This window comes from Nomia melanderi, chromosome 2 (assembly GCF_051020985.1).
Source record: "Nomia melanderi isolate GNS246 chromosome 2, iyNomMela1, whole genome shotgun sequence".
NCBI classification, from domain to species: domain Eukaryota; kingdom Metazoa; phylum Arthropoda; class Insecta; order Hymenoptera; family Halictidae; genus Nomia; species Nomia melanderi.
In genome coordinates this window covers 539,428-565,218 of record NC_135000.1, presented here as the reverse complement: position 1 = coordinate 565,218, position 25,791 = coordinate 539,428, and the positions used below count along the sequence as shown (strand labels likewise).

The 25,791-nt window shown below is 39.3% G+C and overlaps 1 long non-coding RNA gene and 2 other non-coding genes across 4 annotated transcripts in view; all 3 read left to right on the top strand.

Annotated features, from left to right (window-relative positions):
• The window catches only part of LOC116433938 (uncharacterized), a 140,271-nt gene that overhangs the window by 35,147 nt on the left and 79,333 nt on the right, over nt 1-25,791 (top strand). The window lies entirely within an intron of this gene.
• LOC143174286 (5S ribosomal RNA) lies at nt 13,035-13,154 on the top strand. The gene has a single exon (XR_012998112.1). It is a non-coding gene; the product is annotated as a 5S ribosomal RNA (ribosomal RNA).
• Nucleotides 16,463-16,582, top strand: LOC116434529 (5S ribosomal RNA). The gene has a single exon (XR_004236567.1). It is a non-coding gene; the product is annotated as a 5S ribosomal RNA (ribosomal RNA).

The window sequence follows — 25,791 nt, the reverse complement described above, 5'->3', positions numbered from 1 at the left end:
ACTATTCTGTTTCATGGTTTCATTATTTGCAAAACACAAATTTAACTATACTGTAAATGCGTCAGTGCTTTCTCATTTTTATTGTGCTGTATAGTTTTATAGGAAATGTATGTATTAATTACTGATATCTCCACTCCCCAGAAAAACAGTTTCCGTCGCCACTTAAGTGATTTCCTCAAAAAGCAATAACTAGAGGCATATTGATCAGTTCGATCAACTCCACCCATCAACTTTGTGTACCCGATAACTACACTTGGCTTTTCAATTACTTCGTTTGTACCACCTCGTATAAATCTTCTAGTAGTTATCATTTCAGCATTATGACAGTTGCTTAACACTAGAAAGACTGAAACTTAGTATATACCTATATTGCCCAAAAGCAGTCAAAATGACTGCATTGTGAAAGAATAACTAATGTGTAAAGAAATTTGTTTAAAATTAATTTTTAATATTTTTTATATTATTTACAGTTATATAACAAGTTATTAGTAAATATTAACAATAAAAAAAATTTACTTCACTTGTAAAAAAAAATAATTTATGCAGTCGTTCTCTAACAATACTATATTCACTATACAACAATAACACTATAAGTCTAACGATGGGGTAAGTGCATGACGAGTGTTATGTTTTGTATGTGTGTTTAACGAAGTAGTGAGTGGACTTCGTGATTCCACCTCTCGTGAGAACGTCTACTTCGGAGTCTTTTGAGTTTGTTACGGGGAAATCGGCGCGAGAGCGAAAGAGAGAGAGAAAACACTAACGTAGTCCGTAGACACGAGGATAGGTAGGTGTTAGAAATGAACGGAGGTACGAACCCGTAGGCTGTTGCCAGAACTAATAAATCTTTATTATCCAAAGCTTCCTTTTTATACAGTGGCGTCGGTGGCCATGACAGGTACAAAGTTTGAGTGACAGATGCATGCCTAGGTTGGGGTATCTTCGTAGGGGTGACTAAGAGTGATATTTGAAGGGCCTATCGGTGAATCAGCGTGTTTGGCTGTTACAAGTTATATGTTGCTTGATTCGTTCTTGGTTTTTGACTGACTTGAGGCTAACAGTCTTCTGACCTCCCCAAGAGCTTCCAAGGGGGTGGAGACCCTGGGCGTAAGATAAGTTTTTTTGAGTTTCCCTGATTGGCGGTGACTATTTGACTAATCAGGTACTTAATATTTTGACAGCGCCCTATCCGTGCGCCCGAAGCGCGGTCCGTGTGGAACGTTTTTTACGCATCGCAAGTAGACCCCCTTTCTTTCGGGATCTTTGGTCCTCTTGAAGGAGTTCACACAGGCGTTAAGGACCCTCTCGCGTAGTGCCTTCACCTCTTTTGAGGCCCGGAGGTCCGCTGAGGGAATCCTAGCAGCCTGCCTGGATTTCGGCACAGCCGAGGATGATCTGCGTCTCGTGACCTCCGCATAAGTGACATTAGGTGTCACGCGGGGAGACGAGACGGGCTGGAGCGCACGCAATCGGCGGGGGGTTTCCCCCATAAGCTGAAGCGTAGCGATCACAGTCGCGACAGAGTCGCCGGCGCTCATCCTCAATAAGGCACCTGGACAGAACTTCTCGATATCTCGAGCAACTCCGTCCAGAGCCGACGCAATCAGCGAAGGAGGAACGACCTCCGCGCGGAGAGCGCCAACTTGGCGCGGTTCCGATGCGGATGCCAGTTCAGCCTCCAGCTGATCCGTAGAATGTTTGTCATCTTGAGAACTCATTCTAATTGACACAAACCTTTTCTTTGGCCATAGTTTTTCTAAAAAATTCGGGACCCCACTTTGCTGACCGTAAATAACTCAATTTTAAATTTTTTGCCTCGTAGGCTCCACGAGCATATAAAATCCCAATAAATGCACGTATTTCCGGTATTGGGCGCTCTTGTGTTCTGAGCTTGAAATGCGTGCTCTATATATTATTCGTTGGAAAACCGCGTGCTTATACAGTATTTGCGCTAACGTGCGTTCACTGACGTTTCCATACCTTATGTGTTATAATTTTAGATGCTTATACGATATTTGCGCCAACGCGGCGCTCGCTGGCATTTCTATACCTGATTCGTCATAACGATGGATACTATATTTGTGCTAACGCACGCTCGCTGGCGTATTTCTATATGTTATTTTCTATAACAATGAGTACTGTATTAATTCTAACCTACCGCTACCGCGGTGCTCTCAGCCCAACGTCAGTTGACGCGACGGCGGCTGACGTCATAGTATGTAATAAAGCTTATTTTTCCCTTAAATTTTACTACGGATTCGTCAACGCATATATTTTTTCTGGGTATAAAATAGTCTAAAAATCTTAATTTTTTAGAATATATAAATTCACTTGCTTGATGAATACGTGTTCTAATATCATTTTTCATAGCATCAGGTGTTTTCAAATGCAACGTTCAGAATATCTGGTTGATTGTCTTTCTTGTAAATATGTTACTAAAGAAAGGGATCCTACTATTGTTCTTAATCGACCAGTATTCTTGCATATTTGCCAGAGATATTTTACCCATATTGACAATAACTGCAATAAAAGCCGAAAATTCAGCCTCTTCCACGTAACGCCACGTTTACCAAATAGAGTTACTAGATATTGTAAGGTGTCAGGAAAAATTCGGCAGACTTAGGCCAGTATTCAAACGAGTCTTAATATTTCAGTTAGCTTTAATGAATAGAAAAACAGTCGGTTCACGACTGCACGAAAAATGAATACATAAAAAAATGCAATAAAACGAAAATACGTTCTCCGTCGACGCGACTGATCCCGACCACCGCTCGACGAGAAGTACCCCCATGTCCCATAACGTCTCAAGCGTTTGTTTTTGTTCCCCCAAAATTACCGATGCGCATTTCGGCGCAATTCAAACGGGCGTTGGCATCTCTTACAATATGTCTTTTAAATTTTGTGAGACGGGGCGAGGTCTTTACAACTCTTTTCTTCAATTTGTTAAATAACTTTTATTAACTTGCGTCTCTCTCGCTAACCATTCGCCGTTCGTTCGTTCGTTCGTGAAAAATAATTGAAAAATAATTTGAAAAATAATTTGAAAAATAATTTGATAATAATGAAAAATAATTTAAAATATTGTATCGGCTGTACAATATTTGTAGGAACTTGTGGTCCAATGACCTTTGGCGATACACTAAAAGGTGTTCTATCTGGAATATCTAATTCTTCCGTAATATCACGCCATTCATCTAAGTCTTGTAACGAATCTTCGCTTTCACTTTCAATAATTCACATTCTTTGTCTCTTTGGTAGTATAATTTCACTATCACTACTTGAAGTGTCAGAATCATAACCAACATTGTCTTCCACAATATCTTTTAACACTTGAAAATCAAATGCGTCTTCAGTATCACTCAACTCTAAATTCTCATCATGATATTTATTTTTCTCCATGTTGCTATCTATAGAACAGAGATTCATAATGGTACAGACTTAGCACGTATTAACTACAAATAACAATTGCCAACGCCGACAATAACGTGATCATCCTAAAAACATTTGGCTCCGCAGCGGTGTTTTCCTGGTTCCTTATTGGTAGCAACGATATGTTCCTTGAATCAAGTCCAAAATTGCTCGAGGATCGAATGCTTCTTGACTCTTGCACTTCTCATTTTGCTGTCTGTTCTACAATGTATAATTTCATGTTATGTTTGACGAAGTTTGAGATTTAACAACCACCTCAACTTTACTAGATCCCTACAAACTACAATCAGCATACTGGTTTTCTGCATTAGCAGCTATAATACATTTGACTACTCAAAACTAAAATTCGCTCGAGAAGCTCGAGAATCGAATGTTTTCTGAACCTTGCTCTACTTGACCTGCACTCGGTATTAAAGTTTCGGATTAAATCTTAATCCATTTTGTTTGATATTGAACGATGACTTGATGTAGGCAATTGTACCGAGAGACCGTTTCACCCTTACGAGTCCTCTACAGACTGTTCCATCACGAAGTACAACATTGATTTATGAAAACATTGAGGTCATTGTTAATAACATTCACTTCATCTTAAATAGTAAAATAGCAAAGAAAATATCACAAACGACTTGTATAGGCGTGACGCGTTCTCCGTGTCCAACAGCAAAATGCGTTTCGCAATACCCAATCCACATTAAACTCACCGAGCAATTAATTGACAACGTGGCAACACCATTGTCTTTTTTTTCGGGGCGACAAGGTACCACCACGTGTTTCATCTTCCACAATAAGTGATTCTGATTCTAATCTAATATCGGCGCAAGGGAACTAATACCTTCGAAAGACACCATACATGCGCTGAAACGCATTAACAGATTCCCGTGCATTTAATGCTCACACACCATCAAATGGATAGGGTTGCACGCCGCTACGTTCCTGACTCTACTGTGTAGACTCCGCGAATAGCACGACACGTCGATGTCCATCTAAATACGATGGACAATCTTGAAGCCGTTATTGTCACAGGTGATGTAACTTAATAAGTCTTCCTTTTGCAAGCGATATCGTTTTCAGCCGATAGATGGTACGCAAGTTTCAAGGTGGAACTGCAAATCGCGACATGTGGGAAAGGGGTAAATCGAACGTAGCAACGCACACCGTGGTTTTGCGCTAACTACTTTAACCCTTTGAGTACCTAATACTCGCGGCCTATGCGGTCCGTACGGACGACGCGCGGCTGGCGCTGACGATCGCCGGGGACTGAATACTTTTTCGCGCAGTATGGATCTCGTTGACGGTGTATGACACATTATAATATAGTATACAATCCTATTACTATTCCGTTGTCTATTCCACATTAAATGAAAACATTTTTATTTTCAATATATACTATTTACTCACCTGGTAGAATTCGAAATCCCAGTAATTTAATAATTATAATGTATTTGGATATTCAAAATCAGGAAATTAAACAAATCATAAGAAGGATTGTATAATCATGGAAAGGCTTCAAATATATATATTTTAAGAAAATAACATTTAATACATAGATATTTAAAGAAAAAACAATAGGAAAAATTAATAATTCATTTGCGTATGATAAATCTCAAAACAAGTATCAACACATAATCCGACGTCGCATTCTTTACATTCATATGGTGTATCCTTCCTTCTTTGCTGTCTTCTACAGACAAAACACCTCCTTCTTGTCGATTTTCTCTCTGCATTTAAAGTTTTTGAAGGGAAATGTCTCTCAGTCAAACGAAATGGTAGGCTTTCTTCTACGCTTCTTTTACCACCGCCCGCTTGTTTTCTATTTTGAGGGTATTTTTGCAGAATTTATTTGACTAGTGACAGATGAAAATCGTTATATTTTAGTTTTTTACCAGTCACACATTGATACAGGACATACGAGTTATGTATTGAGATGTCTACTAAATGGAAAAAATACTTCTTGTATCACTTTAGACATTTTCTGCATGAATTTATTGTACGTAGAACCATGTGAATGCGGTCTACAGAGCCCATTTTGATGTTGTAATCTGCAACACATTCTGGTTTTAACTTGGGCGATCCTGTAAGATAATTTCTTCGACCAGATTCTATCATTTTGGACTCGTGAGCACTTGATAACATTCATACATCTTTTCTATCTCGCCATTTCAATGCCAATAAATTATTTGTACATCTGTAGTCAAATTGCCCTTTTGTCAATTTTCCATCGATATGGGGCATATCTTTTCTGTTTTTCCGTACTGTCCCAAACGCATTAGTTTTATGTTTATGAAGTACATTATACAAATGCGGGCTTGTGTACCAATTGTCTGTTATCAATGTATGGCCTTTACAAGGTATGGATGTAAAAGTGTTATAATAACATCTGCCGATTTCCCAATGGTTGTAGAATTATGTACAATATCTGTATTTTTTCCGGTATATACTATATAATCTAATAGTTTGTTGTGCAGTCGCACAGGATAAATGATTTGATACCAAATCTACTTCTTTTAGATGGAATAAATTGTTTAAAGTAACACCGGCCTTTGAATAACATAAGGCTTTCGTCAATGCACAAATCTTTGTACGGATAAAATGACTGTGAGAAAGAGTTGTTCAGAGTATCAAGTATAGGTCGTATTTTTATCAATGGATCATCACTTTGTACATTATTATCATTAAAATGCAACATTTGCAATAATATCATATATCATCTGTCTCGTGCCATAGTTTTTCGAAAAATATCAGTTTTTAACATGTCATCGGTCGACCAATACTCTTTTAGAGTCAATTTCACCCGCGGCATTAACATCGTGATAGCTAAAAATCCGTACATCTCACATATTGATGTGTCTTTCCAAGTATTCATACAAGAATACGTTTTAAATGTAGTATTTTCAGTAACAAATTTATGATAATTGTTCGTCTCCTCAGTAATATGTGAAATTAACCCTTCTGAAAAGAAGAGTTGAAAAGCATCTAAAGGCGTAGCTTCTGGAGTTAAATTTCCTTTTACTCCAGAATTGTTGTCGTTAAATGCATGTAGTGTGGGCTTGAAATCGTTTTTCGACCATGATAACATTGGACGCACTTCATTCAAGTCGGATCTTTCTAAATTCGAATTTGAATTTAAATCATCTTCATCGGTAGATGTGTTTTAAGTATTATTCTTTGCCGTTTATTGTTCCTTCTACATCTAACTATATCCGATTATTTAGGCTATTTTCTGTATCTTCAGAATCTGATGACAGTAGAACATATTCGTGTGGTACCTGTATTTCATCATAACTGTCGCTTAAATCTGCCGTTTTATCAAAGTCGTCATCACTGTCATTTCTTGTAATAATTTCTTTAAAACTGGCACACGTTTTTAAAATATGAAACAGGGGCGAATATCAATATGAAAATTACGTGCACTATAAGTTTAATACGACAATATGCCAATGCAACAATTATAACTGTACGGCGTAACAGGAGAAATGAGTTATCAGAAACTAACTGAAGTGGCGTCTAAACAAAACAAAACAAAACAAAATTTTGTTTTTCATCGTTACTAAGTAACGAGGTATGTGGTTTTTGCGAGTGTTGCATAGTACACTGATCATTTTTGCCAGGCGCATATTTGCGTCCATAGTTCATACTGATAACATCTGCTGAGCGCGTATTTGCGTCCATAGTCTACATCAATAACTGTCGCTGGACGCATATGTGCGCCCCATAGCACTCAAAGGGTTAACATGCGCCTGTAAGACCATGTCAATACGTTTACTCCACTACATTAAATTGAACGTACTGGTTCCTCATTGGTAGCTATGATACGTTACGCGATTCAAAACTAAATCTGCTCGAAGAACGAATGCTCCTTGAACCTTGCACTTCTCATTCTGCAGTCAGTTCTATGATACATTAATTTCATTTTAGGTTTGATGAAGTTTCATATTAAGATTTAATCTATCTCGTGCGATTTTAAAGAACTATTTGTAGAAGAAAGAGAATATTTTTTTCAATCAAACAACGCGCACACTATTTATACACTCGGATGCTCTTGTCTCACTCGCACACTTTTTCGAACATTCTTTCATTACCATGCATTAACTTCACGTATATTTGAAATATTCTAGATTCATAAAAAACGAACATCATTAACATAAAAATCAACATAGAGAAAATCAGTTTGGTCTAGAGTATTCCAATGCTTTGAACATTTATTCAAAACGCGCTCACACACACAGCCACGTCATCCATCTATTGCACAAACATTCATCACTCATCGCTCATCAATATATCTATTCGCACACTCAAATACATCCATTCCCGCATATTTGATAGCGAACATTGAATAACCGACCATTTCAAGTTACAGAAGAATCACACACCATTCTAAACCAGCTTAATTAAGCTAGAATATGAATTAAAAACAATTTTGTGCGGACTTAAATATTCGGAGATTAATTATTTCATTGAAATATCCAATGAAGAGTTTGAACTATCATATACAGTTATGTATATGAAATATACGCTTCAGTTACTGAATAAATTATTTTGTATTATCTTAATTAATCTAAAACATGCATTAAAAACAATTGAGAATTAGCTTAAATTTTCAGACATTAATTGCATCATTGTAATGTTGAATTTAGGATTTAAATCATTTGACAAAAATGTGTAAACGAAATATACGTTTCTATCATCGAATCGTGAACATATTCATCTAACTATTCGTTTTATTCACTGGCATCATAATCATATCTGTATTCGGAAAACCAGTAAGTCGTGTAATAACTAGAAGCTCCAAATTTTATATACATTGAAACAAGTTAACTCTACTTCATTTACAAAATTAAAATTCAATCTGTAGTTACATAATTACTCAAATCGTAATTATTTTATCCGCCACACTAATTAAAAACCGCGATTTGCCTTGATAGGAGATGGGTTAGCAGAAGGCCAACCTAGGAAACAAATAAAAAAAAATTCTTTAAATAAACAAAAAGTAACGAAAAGAAAATATAAGAAATGCATAATAGTAAACGTAAAGTAAAGAGTAAATAAATAGAAAGTAAAAGATAATTGATAAATAATAAATAAATGAGAAATAATAAGACAATAATACAATAGTGAGCACAATGACAACGTAGTAACATAAGAATGACGCCCAATCTCATGCATGATGGAGCGCCATTAGTAGTTGCCCTCTTTAAGGACATTTGGTTGGTCCACTTCGGCATATAGCCTCTTCTTTACTTCTGCGGTCGGGCACATAACTGAAACCCTACGCTTGCTCGGAAGTCAACAGACAATGACGCGGAAGTTAATAGGCCCAAAGCCTGGAACTTGAAGAGTCTGAATTGACGCTGATAGCAAACGGCATGCTCCGTTTGGACCAATTTCGAATAGACTTTAGAAGTTCTTCCAGTAGCTGACTATTACGCGAAAGGGTGGCCTACCCAAACAGAGAAAGTGGTAGCCAGTCCCGGCTCCTATCAACTTATAATTAAAATACACGCACACCAGGGGAATAGATCTTTTTCTGTTTAGCCCATTTAGGTATGTCATGTTCCCTAACGATGGTCCACCTGCATTGCACGACATAACTGTGGCATTTATGGTATTAATGTCATTTATGTTTGAGGTTGTTCGGGTCACCTCTAAATACCGTACAAATCCTAGTATTTGTTTGCGTTATACGATAGCGTTAACCATCTTGAACTTATCTCCCATGTTCTGCAGAACATAGTTTACATGTGCCATCAACTCACGTGAATACTGAAGCCTCGCTTCAATCGGTCTATCACTGTCGGATGGAAAATCTAGCCCTGTAACTGCGTTTCTACCCTCAGTAGTTAAGTTATCAATGTCACCATGACCCAAAAAGTTGGGTGTAGCGTGAAGGCCAACCGGAATTAGGTCGTCGGGAAATGACGTCCAAGCATGATTGTTAACGATCGTTGCCTCTATACGTCTTCTGGTAACAGTAGGACTGTTATAACATTCGTTCAAATTATGGTTTAGAAAGTACCGGAATGCTCGTATTTCATCGGTACGGCACACTCAGGTGTATTCACTCGTACCTGATTTCCTCCCTGTGTGATCGTCGTTCCTATTAACACTTTCACATTCGCACGATTCACAAAAATTTTCTTCTCTGTCGCCGGAACTTTTTGCAAAGTTGTTCATTAAAATGTACAAATATAAAATATAAAATCCATTGCAACATAATAAACTTAGCTGCTTTTTATTCAATGATACGTGTAAATATGTGTAATACGTGTATTTAATAATACGTGTAATTTCCAATTGCACCACGTTGAGGTCACCGCAAATAATAAACGGGATGCAAATGGCACCACGTTGGTGTTACCGGACGTGAAAGTGTTAAAGAGAAATATTCTCCAATATGTTCGGGAACGTCACGATCTAAGAAGGATTGGACATCTCCTTTTTGAATTAATTGCCCTTTGCGATTCTCTCATTCTGTTGGACATCGAGAATGCTGGCATTCAGTAATGTAATGTAGTATTTTTTTTTTTTATTTGTTACGCTTTGAGCCGTTGCTGGCCCATAAGCCGGATTCATACATGCTTATTTAACTAATTACATGCTATGTCCGTTTATATAGTGTATGTTTTGTAAAAGATTAATTTACATGGTTATATTACACTAAAACGAAGAGTCTATGGCAGATTGCAGTTTTCGAATTGCACCACATCTTTGTACTTATTTCACCTTATATCTATCTTATTCTAACCTGCTAGTAACAGTTTTAGTATTAGCTTTAACTAACCTATTTATACTCAGTCTTTGGTTTGATTTGGTCATGAAAAATCGAAAACGGCTCTGATGGACATACCGAAAATTGAGTACCAGCGGTGATTCGAGGATTGGATCAAGCGCTGGCATAAGTGCGTTACAGTCGATGGGGAGTACTTTGAAGGGGACCATATCGATTTTGATGAATAAACGTGTATTTTCGATTTTATAAATAAAGTCCTAAAACTTTTTGATCAAGGTGTAGTATGTACACTTTCGCTTATATGTATACAGGGGATGTCCCAGCATCGGTGGTACAACCGAGAAGGAGGCGATTCTACATGAAAAAACAAATCGAGAATAAGGAATAAAATTTTTTCATTTGAGGTTTCGTTCTCGAGAAAATTGGTTTTGAATATTTAGCGAGTACGCGTACACGTAACTATTGGTTTAGATGGATGGATATCCCGATACAAGTCATATGTCACTTATAAGTAGTACTAATATCATTAGTATCAAGATGATGTGCTGTATTACTCATTTCTGCCTATGGATTTAGAGTGAATTTAAATGAAAATAAGACATGTAATTTAGTTACTAACTTACTTTATTAATGCAAAAATTGTTAGAAATGCTGCCGATTCTGCTGTATACACAACTGTACTCGCCGAATTAAATTCATATGAACGCATTCTTATGTATTCTGTATCTTTAATTCTTCAAATACTAAAACGATCCTCGTTTTTAGTTGAGGAAGACTTGTAATCTCCTTCTTGTATACTTTTGATTTAACATGACCACATAGATAGAAATCAAGGGGTGTCAAATCTGGGGATCTTGGTGGCCAGTTTATTGGACCACCACGGCCAATCCAAACTTCGTGTAGTTCATTTAATAAATTCTTAACTTCTCGAGAAAAATGTGGTGGGGCACCATCGTGTTGGAAAATGAGATTTTGTCTAATAGCTAGAGGAACGTTTTCTAACAAATTCGATAAGTCTTCACGTAAAAACCTTAAGTATTCAGTTGCATTTAAAGTATTTGGGAAGAAATAAGGTCCTATATTTTCATTTCCAATTATTCCTTCCCAGACATTCGCGTTCCATCTTACTTGGAAATGTGTTTCTGCGATGGTATAGGCATTTTGAGTTGACCACCAATGCGTATTGTGCACGTTGAAAATTCCGTCACGAGTAAATTTGGCTTCATCGGTCCATAAAATACGCGATAAAAACTGTGAATTGCTACGGTACTCTTCAAGGAACCAATGACAGAAACCTTTTCGCGTGATGAAATACCGAGGCATTAATCCTTGCACTCTCAGTGTGTGATAGGGATACATGCTGTTATCTTGCAGAATCCGATGGACTGTTGATCTACTAATACCATGTTGTACAGATAAATTTCGTATGCTTCTACGAGGATTACGAAGTACACTTTCTAAGACTTTCTTCTGCCTCATTTCGAATCCGCCGAGGACCACGTAAATTGTAATTGCAATGAAAAGTTCCTTATTCGATGAAATTGCGATTCACTTTTTCAATTACACGTTTATCTGGATGTCGTCGAGTTGGATATCGGTTTCTGTACAAACGAGCCACGGCAGATGCGTTACCACTACACGCACCCAATGCATGAATCATATCCACGTATTCTCGATTTGTATAACTCATTGCGAAGGATTGATAGAAACTGTTAGTCAAAACCGAAGATAATAACATACTAAGACACCAAATGAAACTGTGAGAAGTGCTCAGAACGTCATGTCAACAGAAATGGTGTTTTCATGCATTCGTCACATTCAGAGTCAGGTAAGCGGGAATTCCCACGTTTCGAGCACCCGCCAGGGAAAGCGCATGACAGCACGCTGGCCATCCCCGGGTGGTAGGAACCGCGGCATGCTGGGCAACACTGGCAGTTCCTCCTTTCGTCCTATATTTCCATGCGCCCATCTTCCCCTCCGAAAGATGGATTTTCGCGTGTCCACTCGGCATGGCCGTTGTTGGTGGTCTCTTCACACGTCCACCCCTCCCTCCCGCCATAATGGAGTACCCATTAATGTATCCTTTGTGGATTTTACGATTTTAGTCATTTTAATTGGGTGAGACATAAGCGAAGGCTTTCCTTCCGCTTCTTTTGTTTTCTTAGCTGCCCTTCACTTCTGAGCACGCTTTTTCTGACGAGAATTAGAAGACTTCGGTTTCGGTGAGGCTTCTTGAATTCCCGGCTCCCTGTCTTCTGCCCAAGACGCTGGCATAAGAGCGGCATTATACCTTTTCCAGTTGTGTAAGTCGTTATCCTTCGCTGGTCTCGAGTTGTCCGTGGATTTTCAACGGGAATGTAATTTTGATTACCCATCTGGATTTTAACTTTCATTTCAACAATGAAGAATTATCAATTTGCAATTAAATTGACCTAACAATCCGGTTTTTGAATCAATCAGCATCCAAAAGATTTGCAGAGATCTGTCCCTCCTACTGAATGTTTCGGGAAAGAAAGGAATTCTACTATTGAAGAATGTAGACCAATACTCTTGCACATTTGCTACTTTAATCAATCCCATATTTGTTATAATGGCAATGAAAGGTAGAAATTCTTCTTTGGTAATATCGTGCCACTTGTGCCAAATTGATTTGCGTGAGTGTTGTTTCTTATTTTTTCGTTGGCATAATCGTCCGTTTGTTTTTTTTATATTGTCGACTAATTCACTTGTAAAATATAAAGTAAAATAGTCTGTGGGTACTTTTATATTACTCGGTACTTGTGGTCCGGTCGTTTGGTGATGCACATTAAAATTTATTGTTGCTGGAGGAATACTGTACTCAGTAGAGTGTGTCTCTAATCAGACGCACATAGAATCAGCCAACGATCATACCACGCTGTAAAATACCGGTTCTCGTCCGATCACCGAAGTCAAGCAGCATCGGGCACGGTTAGTACTTGGATGGGTGACCGCTTGGGAATACCGTGTGTTGTTGGCTCTTTTTTTTAGGCCAGTCAGTGGCCATGGTGGTTTGGTTCCAGACTCGTAGTGCGAAAGGCCGGCTTCGATTCCCGGTGATGTCAATTTTTCCGAGTTGGTTTTTTTCTCGCATTGCAATGATGGAGCCTCACTCCCTGATCACGGAGAGAATAATTTCGTCGAGTTTCGAGGTAACTCGGAATTTCAAGAAATTCTCTCAAGTCGACCATCCCTACCATAACTACTATGGTACTCGCCGCCCTACCCCTACAGATGGGACTAGGGTAAGAAACGCGAATTTTGGTGATTCTTGAGACGGGCTGGGAGGGGGTACATTCAATCGGCTCACCATCAGCTCCTCTTCTCTTACGTGCTGCTACCCTTGATGTTACGGTAGTTGGGGCTGAGAACATTGTTATCACTTTTAAGCCCTCAAGAGGATCCATAGAAACAAGACATCCTCTATTGCCGTTTCCGTCCTTTGATATAGTTTGGACGAAACTCTTAGGTAGCTTATTAGCTAGTCGCATTATCAAAGCTTGCACGCATGAGATATCATCTCGAAGCTGATCAGACCCGTATTGCTCTGGCCAAACATCATTCCTATTAATCAAAGCGCCAGTCACGACGTCCCACTGCATTCCCGGTATGGGACAGTTTTCCTGAAAGGCAGCGACAAATATGGCATTATGCTCTACATCAGTCAACATTTCAACAATAGCGCGAGCGTTGCGCGGTTGAAAATATAAACTACAGAACTCTGTATCGCGATTAGTCTCTGAGTTCGGTTCTGGGAGAAAGCAGTGCCACTCATAGCCTCCGGTGCTAATTTTGCCAATAGATGACAGAATAGAGGCTGTGCAAATGGGCATCTTCAATATCGGATCTAAGAAGAACCGAAGTTGCTCCTCTATGTAATATGGCTTGGAAACCATGAATGACTCGGGACTGACTTGAGTAGACCGGGCGTTTGCACATTGGGCATAGAACAAATGAAGTGAGACGCGATAATATTGATGGATCGAGCAGATCTCATTGATCGCAGTAAAAGTCCATGTCGTCGTCATCTTCATGTATTCAATGCAAGCTGCAACTCCAATCCCTCGGGTGGCAACTGGTATTGGGCGAGCACGTTCGACGATAGGAAGGTGAATAGCTTCGAGTGTCTTAGACACTTCTTCCATGTCATCACCTAGGGAAAATCCCCATTCCTTGATCTCCTTGTCGCGGCGGTCACCGTTTTTCTTACGACCCACAGTCCTTCTGAATTTCTCAGTATTCCTGGCCTTTGATCCTTTTCCTCTTGATACTTTTGGTTTTACTTGAGTAGATCCTGCTTCAGGGTCTGGCTGTGCTTCTGCTGATTTCTGCATTCTGAAAAGATAACAAACAAATCTGTGCGCAGCTAATTTTGCAAGTCTCGTTGCAAAATTGCTGGGACTAGGGTAAAAGAAAATAGCCGGACGCAACGGGAGTAGCGGCAGCGCACACGTATTCATGCGTCTGTGCCGCTTGAGTGGCGGGGGGACCTGGCGCAGCCATGCTTGATGTGTGCCCCGGCATCATAGCGCTGCGACAATGTCGAACGAAGTGTGGAGTGTGATGGCGGGGTTAGATCCGCTGACCACCACCTAGCGGCGTTGGGGCAATCGCTTGTGAAAAGGGTGGTGGCACGAACATCAGCCCCCTCCATATACACGGCCAATATCACCTGGCCGCGGGATGGGCAGTGGCGCGGGTTTTCGGGCCCGCGCACACTTTAAAGCAAAAGGAGTACAAGGGAGGATACTACATGCTTCCTACAACATGCGCTATATAACAAATACAAGTACAATAGACTCCTGTATAACGCAATTAATATTTCACGAGTTGTATAAATTCGAGCTATAGGAAATCGCGCTGTATGATAATTTTTCTTGTATAACGCAAACAATGTAAAGTAACATGTTTACAATGATTGAAAGGAGGGAATTATGAAAGGCGGGTCCTCCGCTTCGAGCGCGTGAATATATACCTGCGGTGGGCTACCGCCTATGAGTCCCGATTATGGGGTATAGCATCAGGAGGTCTCCGAATTTCGCTTTAAAACTTTGGCACCATACTCTTAAGATGTTATACTAACATCCTATAGAAAAAAGAAAATTGCAATTTTTTAAGGTTCTAAAGGTATTTCCCCCTTAATGACACACATTTCCAACCTCCCCAAAAAAATAAATTCTTCCACCATTTCAGCGACTTACGGAGAAAACAATACGTCGAAGCGTATTGATCCGCACGATCCACACCACTCATATTTGTCATGTATTCTAAAACCATTTCAGACTTATTGACTGCTACAACATGTCCACCGCGTAATGTTCTGCGGGTAGATTGCATTTGTGTGTTGTAATAATTAGTGAGCATTGTGATAATCCTTTTTACTTTCCACGCAAGAAGCGTGTAGTGCTGTTTTTCCTGTATGCAACTGTTTTTTTTTTTGTTGAAAATTTTGGCTTTTTTATTTCTGTAGGTACGCATTTTCGGTTAACTTTTATGGTGCCAGTAAGATGACAATTTATCTTTAGCAATTCTTCTGCTAAGAGAATGCTGGTGTAGTACCTGTCAGTGCACATGTGGTATCCTTTTGCATTACGAATGGTGGTTACTGGAAGATCAGGCCGGGAAATGTCATCGGACGTTATGCTGCCATAATACGGAAGTATTCTAAATAAATATCCAGTTTTTGAATCCGCTAGCGCATATATGCATATACCCCATTTCGTTGGCTTGTTCGGATTATAGGTGATAAATGCTATTCTGCCTTTAAATTTTACAACAAACTTGGCATCTGTATATTCTAAATAATTGCTAACCTTTTGGATACGAGTTCTTATCGTCACATTCCTTTGCCTGGGTTTCTTCAAATGTAGCATCCAAAATATTTGCATAAATCTGGCCCTACTGAATGTTTCCGGAAAGAAAGGAATTCTGCTATTGGAAGCAGTAGACCAGTATTCTTGAATATTTGGCAGTTGAATCAATCCCATATTTAGGATAACGGCGATGAAAGCTAAAAATTCTTTTTTAGTAATGTCGTGCCATTTGTGCCAAGTTGATTTCCGTGAAAGTTGTTTCTTTCTAATTTCTTCCTTGGCATAATTGTTCGTTTCTTTTATTATGCTGTCTACTAATTCATCTGTAAAATATAAAGTAAAATAGTCTGTGGGTTATTTTATATTACTCGGTACTTGTGGTCCGGTCGTTTGGTGATGCACATTAAAATTTATTGTTGCTGGAGGAATACTGTACTTAGTAGAGTGTGTCTCTAATCAGACGTACATAGAATCAGCCAACGATCATACCACGCTGTAAAATACCGGTTCTCGTCCGATCACCGAAGTCAAGCAGCATCGGGCACGGTTAGTACTTGGATGGGTGACCGCTTGGGAATACCGTGTGTTGTTGGCTCTTTTTTTTTAGGCCAGTCAGTGGCCATGGTGGTTTGGTTCCAGACTCGTAGTGCGAGAAAGGCCGGCTTCGATTCCCGGTGAGGTCAATTTTTCCGAGTTGGTTTTTTTCTCGCATTGCAATGATGGAGCCTCACTCCCTGATCACGGAGAGAATAATTTCGTCGAGTTTCGAGGTAACTCGGAATTTCAAGAAATTATTCTCTCAAGTCGACCATCCCTACCATAGCTACTATGGTACTCGCCGCCCTACCCCTACAGACGGGACTAGGGTAAAAGGGAATGGCCGGACGCAACGGGTGTAGCGGCAGCGCACATGTATTCATGTGGAGTGCGATGGCGGGGTTAGATCCGCTGACCACCACCTAGTGGCGTTGGGGCTGTCACGGAGGAGATAACGCGTTTAATAAAAATAAACCGATACGCGCTAATATGTGGTGTTACACTTTGTGGAATTGTAATGTTTGTAACTTTTATCCGTAGATTCTATATTTACGATTTAATATATTACTTCCCTAATAGAATCAGACCGTGGAATGATCTATTGCCGTACGTATTGGGAAGGAGAATTATAAGGCCGTGACGTCTGTTGACTGAGCGCTTTATTAAGGTTTTGATGATCTTATATACACCTCGAGAGAGGGGCCTACGTGACCCTTGGTACTTTGTTCGTGTCTTTCGTGTGGTCTGGCGGGATGTGGCTATCGTTAGATAAGCCTGTGTTATAGTTTCAGGTAGCCCAGCAGAATGTGCTTATCGGTAGGTGTTGTTTAGACTAGGCCTGCGTCACAGGGCAACCGCTTGTGAAAAGGGAGGTGGCACGAACATCCGCCCCCTCCATATACACGGCCAATACTACCTGGGCGCGGGTTTTCTGGCCCGTGCACACTTTAACACGTTAAGTGCCCAGTCCGATTTGCTTGCCGTTCCGTTCAGGTCCAGACGCGGCCGTCACCGCTGACGGACGAGCCGAAATATCGGCTTGAGGACCGAAGTTTTCTCAATATTATAATAATAATTCCCGAATATTTGGTTCAAAGATGGCAAAGAATTTAACACAAAAAGTTAACACCTTCTGCAATGAATGTAAAAGCAAACCACACCTCTGTTTACCCTGTTTTAATAAAATACATTAACTTTTTTTAAATATTATATTCTTTTTTTTCAAGCCTTGACTGAACAAAAGCCGATGTCGCCTAAGCAAAATATTTAGTCTCACATCAGTGCGTAAGGACCGACACGCGCGGTCGTGTAATATGAACCTAAAGTCCGCGGGACATCTAACGCCGGTCCGTAGGGTGTTTAACGTGTTAAAGCAAAAGGAGTACAAGGGAGAATACAACATGCCTCCCCGGGAACGGCGCCGGCAAGCCGATTGGGCTTTGGGGGAGCCCGCGATTGCGTTCGATAAGAGATCCCGTAGCTCCCCAAATAAGCCTGTGGAAGGTCGCCGATGTAGCGCGATCATAAATTTGGAGGAATGCTGTAAAAACAAGATCCCTTTTCGTTTAAAATTTACCTTATAAACGAAATAAGAACGACAATTACAATTTTTATTAAAAATATGGTAACACACCATAATTCATGACATGAAAAATGTTGGGATCCGGGTGAATGACGCGAAGTCCGATTCGTTAATAATAATTATATTTCGGCGTTTCAACGTATTCTCGAGATATAACACATCGAACGACGCGGAAACAGACAATTTCGAACAGACCGTTAACCAACAGGGTTGAAAGAATAACTAATTATCCTAGAGATTCCAATTCTTATATACTAAGCTTTTCGCTAAGCAGCGGATGTCGGTGATCCTTGGTACCTGATGACTCGTTATAGATGACTAGTCCTGGATGAGACATTTGTGTACAGTGGTGTGAATAATTATAGACTCAACAGTATTTCTACATTTTTTATAATGTTAAATGAAAAATTTGAAAAGCCACTTATACATTTTCATAACTTAATCGAAAGCAAAACTGAAGTATAAAGAAACTTAAATTTACTTTTTCGGAAACGTTAAGAAAATGAAAATTTTTCGGAAAATTCTGTTTAAAGGTGTGCATAAATATAAACTTAATATTAATTTTTATACCATTACATTTAGTATTTAGTGTATTTTCCTTTTGTTTTTATTACATCTAATAGTCGATCAGGAACACTATCAATTAACTGATTTAATGTTTCATTAGGAATATCAGTCCATGCAGATTCTATTCTGTTTTTAAGTTCGTGAACATTTTGGATTTGTGGCTTTTCCTGATTATAAACTTTTCTTGCAAGAATACCCCATAGGTTTTCGATGGGGTTTAGATCAGGGCTTAGTGCTGGCCATGGTAATAATTTGATTCCAAACTCTGCAAACCACTTTTTTGTAGAGGAAGCAGTGTGAATGGGTGCGTTATCCTGCTGGAAAATTACCTTGCTGTCTTCTATTATTGTTATAAATGGCAACAAATGGTTGTGTAACATCTTTTGATAATTCGTAGCATTCAATCTTCCATTTATGAAAAAGCTAGTTCACTTTTAATATTTCTTTTGAAGGCAGCCCAAACCATGACTGATCCGCCCCCCTGGCTTCTACGCGAAAAAATTTTTTTTTCTTGGCGTAAGTCGTGCCAATAATACATTAATCCATCGGGCCCATCAAGATTAAACTTTTTCTCATCGCTAAAGATAACATGTTTCCACATGTTTCTTGAATGAATTTCTCAGCAAATTTTAGTCTAGCACTAATATGACGTGTTTGTAATGCCGGTTTTCGCAAACATTTCTGATATTTAAATTTACCAGAAGCTGCAATCCACTTTCTTACAAGACTAGAATCACATTGTAAGTTAAATCGACTCACAATTTTGGTCGACGGAGCTTCAGTTTTTGATATCTCCCTTAAAACAGCACGTTTTATAGTTGACGAAAATCGTGTAGGTCGTCCTGGTCTCTTGGTTTTACCATAATTTTCAATACCAGGTTTTAAAAAATTTTTAACAACACTTTAAGATCTATTGATTATACTCGCAATTTGTCGTTGAGTTTTGCCGCAGCTTCTCAAATCCATTATTCGTTGCTTTTCTATATCACTCAGTTGTGGCCCACGCGGCATAGTGTAATACAAAAAAATGTTACAAATCTTGAAGAAACTACTTTTCGACAATTATTGTAATGATATTTCAGTATTTAAATCTGTTAAAAGCACGGAACCATTCCAAATGAACTCTGAAGAGTAACTGAGTTTATAAATATTCACAGTGTTGTAAGACTCGTTTGCAACATTGTAACAGCTAGCTTGTATTGGCAAATCTAAACACAACATTCTTCACATACGAAACCCTTAGCTGACTAATTATAAACATACCCAGGCATGATCAGTCGTTTCTGGAAAAACATTATTCTTTATTCTGAGCCTGTCGGCTCGCGGGGCTGTTCTTCGCTCACGAGTAACGGTGGTATGTTCGTACCGCTCTTTGGTTTCCTTATTATCTGCCCAACTTAGTTTGTGTGAGGCATTCTTCTTATCATTAAATCGCTTCATACGCTCGTAGTCATTGCGTTACGGTTCTTCGCGGAAAGTGGAGCGTGTTGTATCTATTGCGGAATTACGTCGAGCCATGTGGTTTCGACCGTCGGAAAAGGAAATTAATTTGTAAAATCTCAGGTAAAAACGACATATATAAGGGTTCTCTTCGTTAAAAGTATCGAATACGGCATAGCCTCTGAACACGGCTAATGTTGCCATATTGCCCCAGTACCGTATATGTAGCATTGGCTACTAGCGCGCGCGCTTCCGATTGACGAGCCGTCGATCGAGGGCCGTGACAGCTCCCTCGATCCCGTATCTGTAATACAATGCGTCGTCCTCTCCTGGCGCGGCTTCTAAACCGAGCTGTTCCAGAGAAAAAAATCTAAGCTTCAAAAATCGTCTTTTTTTTAACCTCTTCTCATTTTTAACATATTTTTTTTTATTAACCTATTTTCATCTTCTCACCTACTTTCACCTTTTTTTGCAACTTTTTTTTATTTTTTAAATTTTTTTTCCGGAAAATTGTCTTTTTTCACCTATTTCATTCTTAATATTTTCTCATTCTTAGCCTATTCCCACCCACTTTTTTCACCTCTTTTGTGTCCTTCTTCTCTTTTCTTCTCCAATATTGTGAAAATTGATGAAGTTTTCTCGGTCGAAACCGAAGACCAGTGACGTGGAGGAACTCTTCCTGGAGAAAAAGCCGAACCAGCCGTCACTTCCCCCCACCCGTGCCATCGCCGCGTCCGTGATAGCCCAGTAGCAAGGAAGCGGTCATTGAGGAAAAACCTGTTCGCGTACGTCGTCCCGCGCTAACCTGCAAAGCAGTAAAAGTCGCGAAATGAAACAATCGAAGTCTATAATCGTGTTACGGGAGTGCTCGCGAGCGTTACGATGCGAGTACAGGACAACCCATTGGATTAATCGACGAGTGATCGTGAAATTAGTGCGAAAGCGTGAACGCCACGTGTTGTAGGTCGCGTGCGTCGCTGTGGCTCTTGCTAATTATCACCCGTCTCTCGCGTCCGAGCGTGGAGATGTCATGGCCAGTGCTTCGTTTCAAGTGCTGCGACAGACTACTGACGGATTATCGTGACAAACGTGCAGGATTATTGTTACGTTCGGCGAAACAGACTCTTAACGCGCGACGTCGCAGTACTGAAGCGAGGGGAGCCGCCATCTTGCAGCTGGAAGTTTTTGGCGCCAAGGCCGCGTGGCCGTACTGACGGGCGTGAAGGAACATCAACAGAAGCCAACGGCAGTGACATACGCGAACAAGACAGCGAAGGTAAGTGACAAACGAACATTAATAAAAATTCTCCCTCATTATTTACAGGTAACGCGGTGCGGCACGCACGTCTCCGGTGTTACGTAAACCGTAGCCGCGAACAAATTGGACAGCGTTTCGGTGTAAATAGATTGAATTTTATTTTTTGACTGACTATGGCGTATTTTACATGCTGTATATATATGGGCGGGTACAGTGTAGAGATAGTGGTAGGGGAGTTGGCCTGCGTGGCTTTCGGGGCATTCTCTGGTGTTGTTCCGGATGAGTCAAGCCCGTGACACCGGCATCGGTTCGAACTCTGAGCACCCGCTTTTTTTTCCCCCTTTTCTCTTTTCTTCCGTGTTCTTCTACCTTACTTACGCGTTTCTTTATTATCTATTAACATATTGTTCTATTAACCGGTTAATTGATAATTTAGTCAGTTAATTTAGTTTTAATTCATTTATTGCAATTCAATTAATTTCCCTTCAATTATTAACGTATTCCTTTTAATTACCTAATGATCTTTCGCGTATTCTCATTCTTTCACACATTTTTATTGCTTTTGCATAAATTCATCCTTAACACATTTTAATTCTTAACTCACTATCGGCGGGTAACATCATGAGCTTGACTCACACGTATAGCAGGCGAAAATTAGTGAAGTATGAAAAAAGTGCACTTTTTAGAAAACATGTAATATCTTCACATCTAATAGTAGGATTTCAATGAAATTTGTAAAATAGGTATCACATAGTATTTCGAAGATGTAGATGAAATTAAAAAAAAAAATTCAATTTTTAATTTAGTTTTCTATTATTTCATTTAATGTGTAACATGGACCAGACAATAATTGTTAATTTTTGAAAGTTTTAAAAGTTCATGTAGTAAGAGAAAATCGTAATAATATTTAGGAATATTTTATTATTCAGTTTCTTATATAGTAATTTTATTTACTTTGTAAGCACGAAACTTGCAGTGTCAAAATAGCACATTTCATAAAATGATTAGTTTTTCTTAAAAATTAATAAATTTAGGACTAAACACTGGTCAGGCTTTACGAAAAACAACCAAAAATTAGTGCTCGTCACCAATGTGGTGAAGCTAAAAATGTAGCAAAGAAGTAGTACGTAGAAAAATGTTTTATTTGTGAGTTGGGCGACGTTTAGATTTCATACTGAGTCGTCCAGCGTGGACCCGTCCTCTTATGCGCTTTTTAGGTTTCACGTTGGAGACAATTGACGATCGACGATCGGTCGATTCTCGTAATGGTCCGTAAGTAGGCCTGGCCGCGCAGACCGCCACAAGTTGTTTCACCTAATTTCACGAGTAGGTTCCGCACGTATTTTGTAGTCCGGTAATTGGAAACGAGTTTGATTCGTGATGTTTACATTTGGCCCGATTTTCAGTCCACGAGTCTGACTCGTACTATTCATGTTTGGGCCAAAATCTTCATCGCGAGTCAGACTCGTTAAAATACGAAAAGGGGTTAAGGCAAGGTCTTCCATAGCATGGACCGAATTCTTTATTTCTTCTGCTTTCTTTCCCTTTATGATTGACAGTATGGCACCTACAGTCGCGTCGGTATATAAGTTGACGCTTGCACTTTTCGCGGAAATTGAAGGTAAAATATTTGTAATAAATGTAAATGATATTCGAATTGGGAACAAAAACATTTATTTTATCGTCACAACAATAACAGAGGTGATACATAATGAATAAACAGGAACAACAGATAAAAGAAGGTAAAAAGTAATGAATTTTCGTATTTCATCATAACGGAAATTATGTTTACGATAAATGTTCTGAGATACGATAAAAAATAATAAATTTTAAATTAATTAATAAGAGGTTGATAACCCTTGGCTTTAATAACCTCTAGTAAGCGACGAGGCATACTATCTAAATCCGGGCTCTGAGGTGACTAAGAGAGTACGGAAATACCATTTTCTTTGAAAAATCTTTTTGCCTACTTTGGTGTCATTAAAACAACCCCGTATCATTATATTCCCACCACCATGTTCGACAGTGGGTGTTATTAGTATCAGTTTGAAAGTGTTGCCCTTTTTCCTCCATACATATTGTAGGATTATCGATTAGCTGTGAATATAGGACTACCGATCAGCTGTCGGTCATTCTGACATAAACAACCGAAAGAGTGAGTGACAGAGAGAACGAGTGTAAGAGAGTGCGAATGTAAATAAGAATGAGAGCGAAACATTAGAGGCGATGACCGCGGGGTTCGTGTGTGTGAGTATGTCAATGAGTGACTGGTGTATTGGGAGGGATGCATGGAGAAAGGCGCCTTTTGTTTCTGGCCTTTTGCTTTTTGGTCTTTTGCCATTTTGATTTTGTGTCGTGTGTGTGAATTGCGAGTTGGAGCAAACGAATTAATACAGAGAGTATTGAGAGAGAATTGTGAGCGTTACGAGTATTTAATTATAAACTGATATTAAACTTGAGATTTACTTTAAACCTTGCCCTTGATTAATTACAAATCCCACAATATTTTCTCCTTTTGTTTGAATTCAGTTCAAATCTCGATTCATCGCTCCAAATTATCGATTTCCAAAACGTAATCGGCTTATTGTAATGTTCTTTAGCAAAATTTAGACGCTTTAGTGCATTCACTTTTGAAATATACGGTCTTTTTCTAGATATCTGTTCATAAATATCGCTTTCATGAATGCGAGATTTGATCTGCGTGATCGATATTGGTAGACAAAGATTTTCTTTGATTTGTTGTGCAGTAATGAACGAATTTTTTTTTTACTTCTTTAGTGATTAACCGATCTTTGCGAGCAGGTGTTTTCCTTTTTCTACTCGATCTCAATGAGTTTTCAGGTTTAACTGTCTTTTGCAATTTTGGCACATTGTTGGATTCCGGATTGAGGAATTTAAACGCAACTTGTTAGAGAGGCTCGAAGGTTTTTATTCGTAAGCGGTAAGTTCCGCACGCAAGTACGAACTACAGAGAACCGACTCGCTGGTTAAAAATGGTAATATATATACTACTGGAAATGGTCGGCATAAGGGTAGAGTGCAAAAGGGGCAAGATGAGTAATCGGGTACGGGAAGCTAGCTGGTTAGGAATTTGGAATCTATGAGTCAGGATGTTTTTCGCAGGATGATTTGTCGTGTTTGTCGCGGGGCGATACAATATCTAAGGTATCGGTAGGTTAGTCATGCAACACCTCCCCCCTTGTAGTCCAAAAATTATAATTTTTGGAGGAGGATCTTAATGATCTAGAATTATTAATTTAACTAATAATGCGATTTAAGAAAAGATATTGTAACTTACAATTAAATATTGGAGCCTACTCTAATTATGCAGAATCTTATATATATAAGCTTAAATTACATGTTATAATGATGAATGCGTTAACATGATATTACATATAAATGTACTGAGGTAGTTTGATGATGAGGGATAAATGTGTTAATATAATATGATATTACATATATAAGTGTACAAATTTGATAACGAAAAGTTGACGTGGACTGTCGTTACTAGCAATTGATGGTTACGAATAATTGTACGGGTTCTGTGATTACAAAGGGGTTGAACTTTTCCGCGTTCGTGGTCCAACCTTGGGTCGTAGATTGTATGAGTTGGTTCTGGATTGAGGCTGGTCAGTGGTCCTCTCCTCGCTGATGTTAGTAGGCGTTGTTTGTTCTTCGGAACATTGTACCCCTCCACGCCTTTCAAACAGGACCATGTCATTGGAATGGTCCCTGTGTTCGCTATGATTGCTTGCATCGAAGTTACAGTGAACAAAATTTTTAATTATTGGTGGCACAATTTCCCCTGTTCTGGGGCTCCTGGTGAAGCAGCAGAGGCGCTTGAGCAAGTTCCAACAGCCAAGCCAGCGACAGCAATTTCCAACGAGGATGAGGATTAGAATGGCAGCTACTACTCCTAGTGTTATCGTGTACCAACTAGTGTGGGTAACGATAAATGGCTCCTTCAGACGATGAGTTAGTAGTCCGTCGAGTTCACTGAGTTTTTTGCTGTTGAACTTTAATTCGTTTAAATCGATATTTGTAAGTTTTATAGGTTTCAAGGGTGATGCCGCTTTATGGAGTAAATAATCTGTTGCTAGAATACAGCAGTCGTCTTCAGTTAAGTTGATTCGAGGAACGTAATGACTGATGTTTTTATTTACATAGCTTGTGGGTTCCAACGAATATATCATGGTATACCCCTTACAACCACTGTGTAACTGTATCAAGCCAGTTTGTTTTAGAACAATGTCTTCCATGTGATCAGTGTTGCTCTCACCACAGATGATTGTCAGTGTGGTCGGCTTGTGTAGGGTATACAGCCACTGGTTGCTTCCGATATAGTTCCATATCTCCATTTCGGCACTTATTGTTTTCGTCGTGCAGTCCTGTGGAATTTGCCTTACGTGCGGTGACAGCA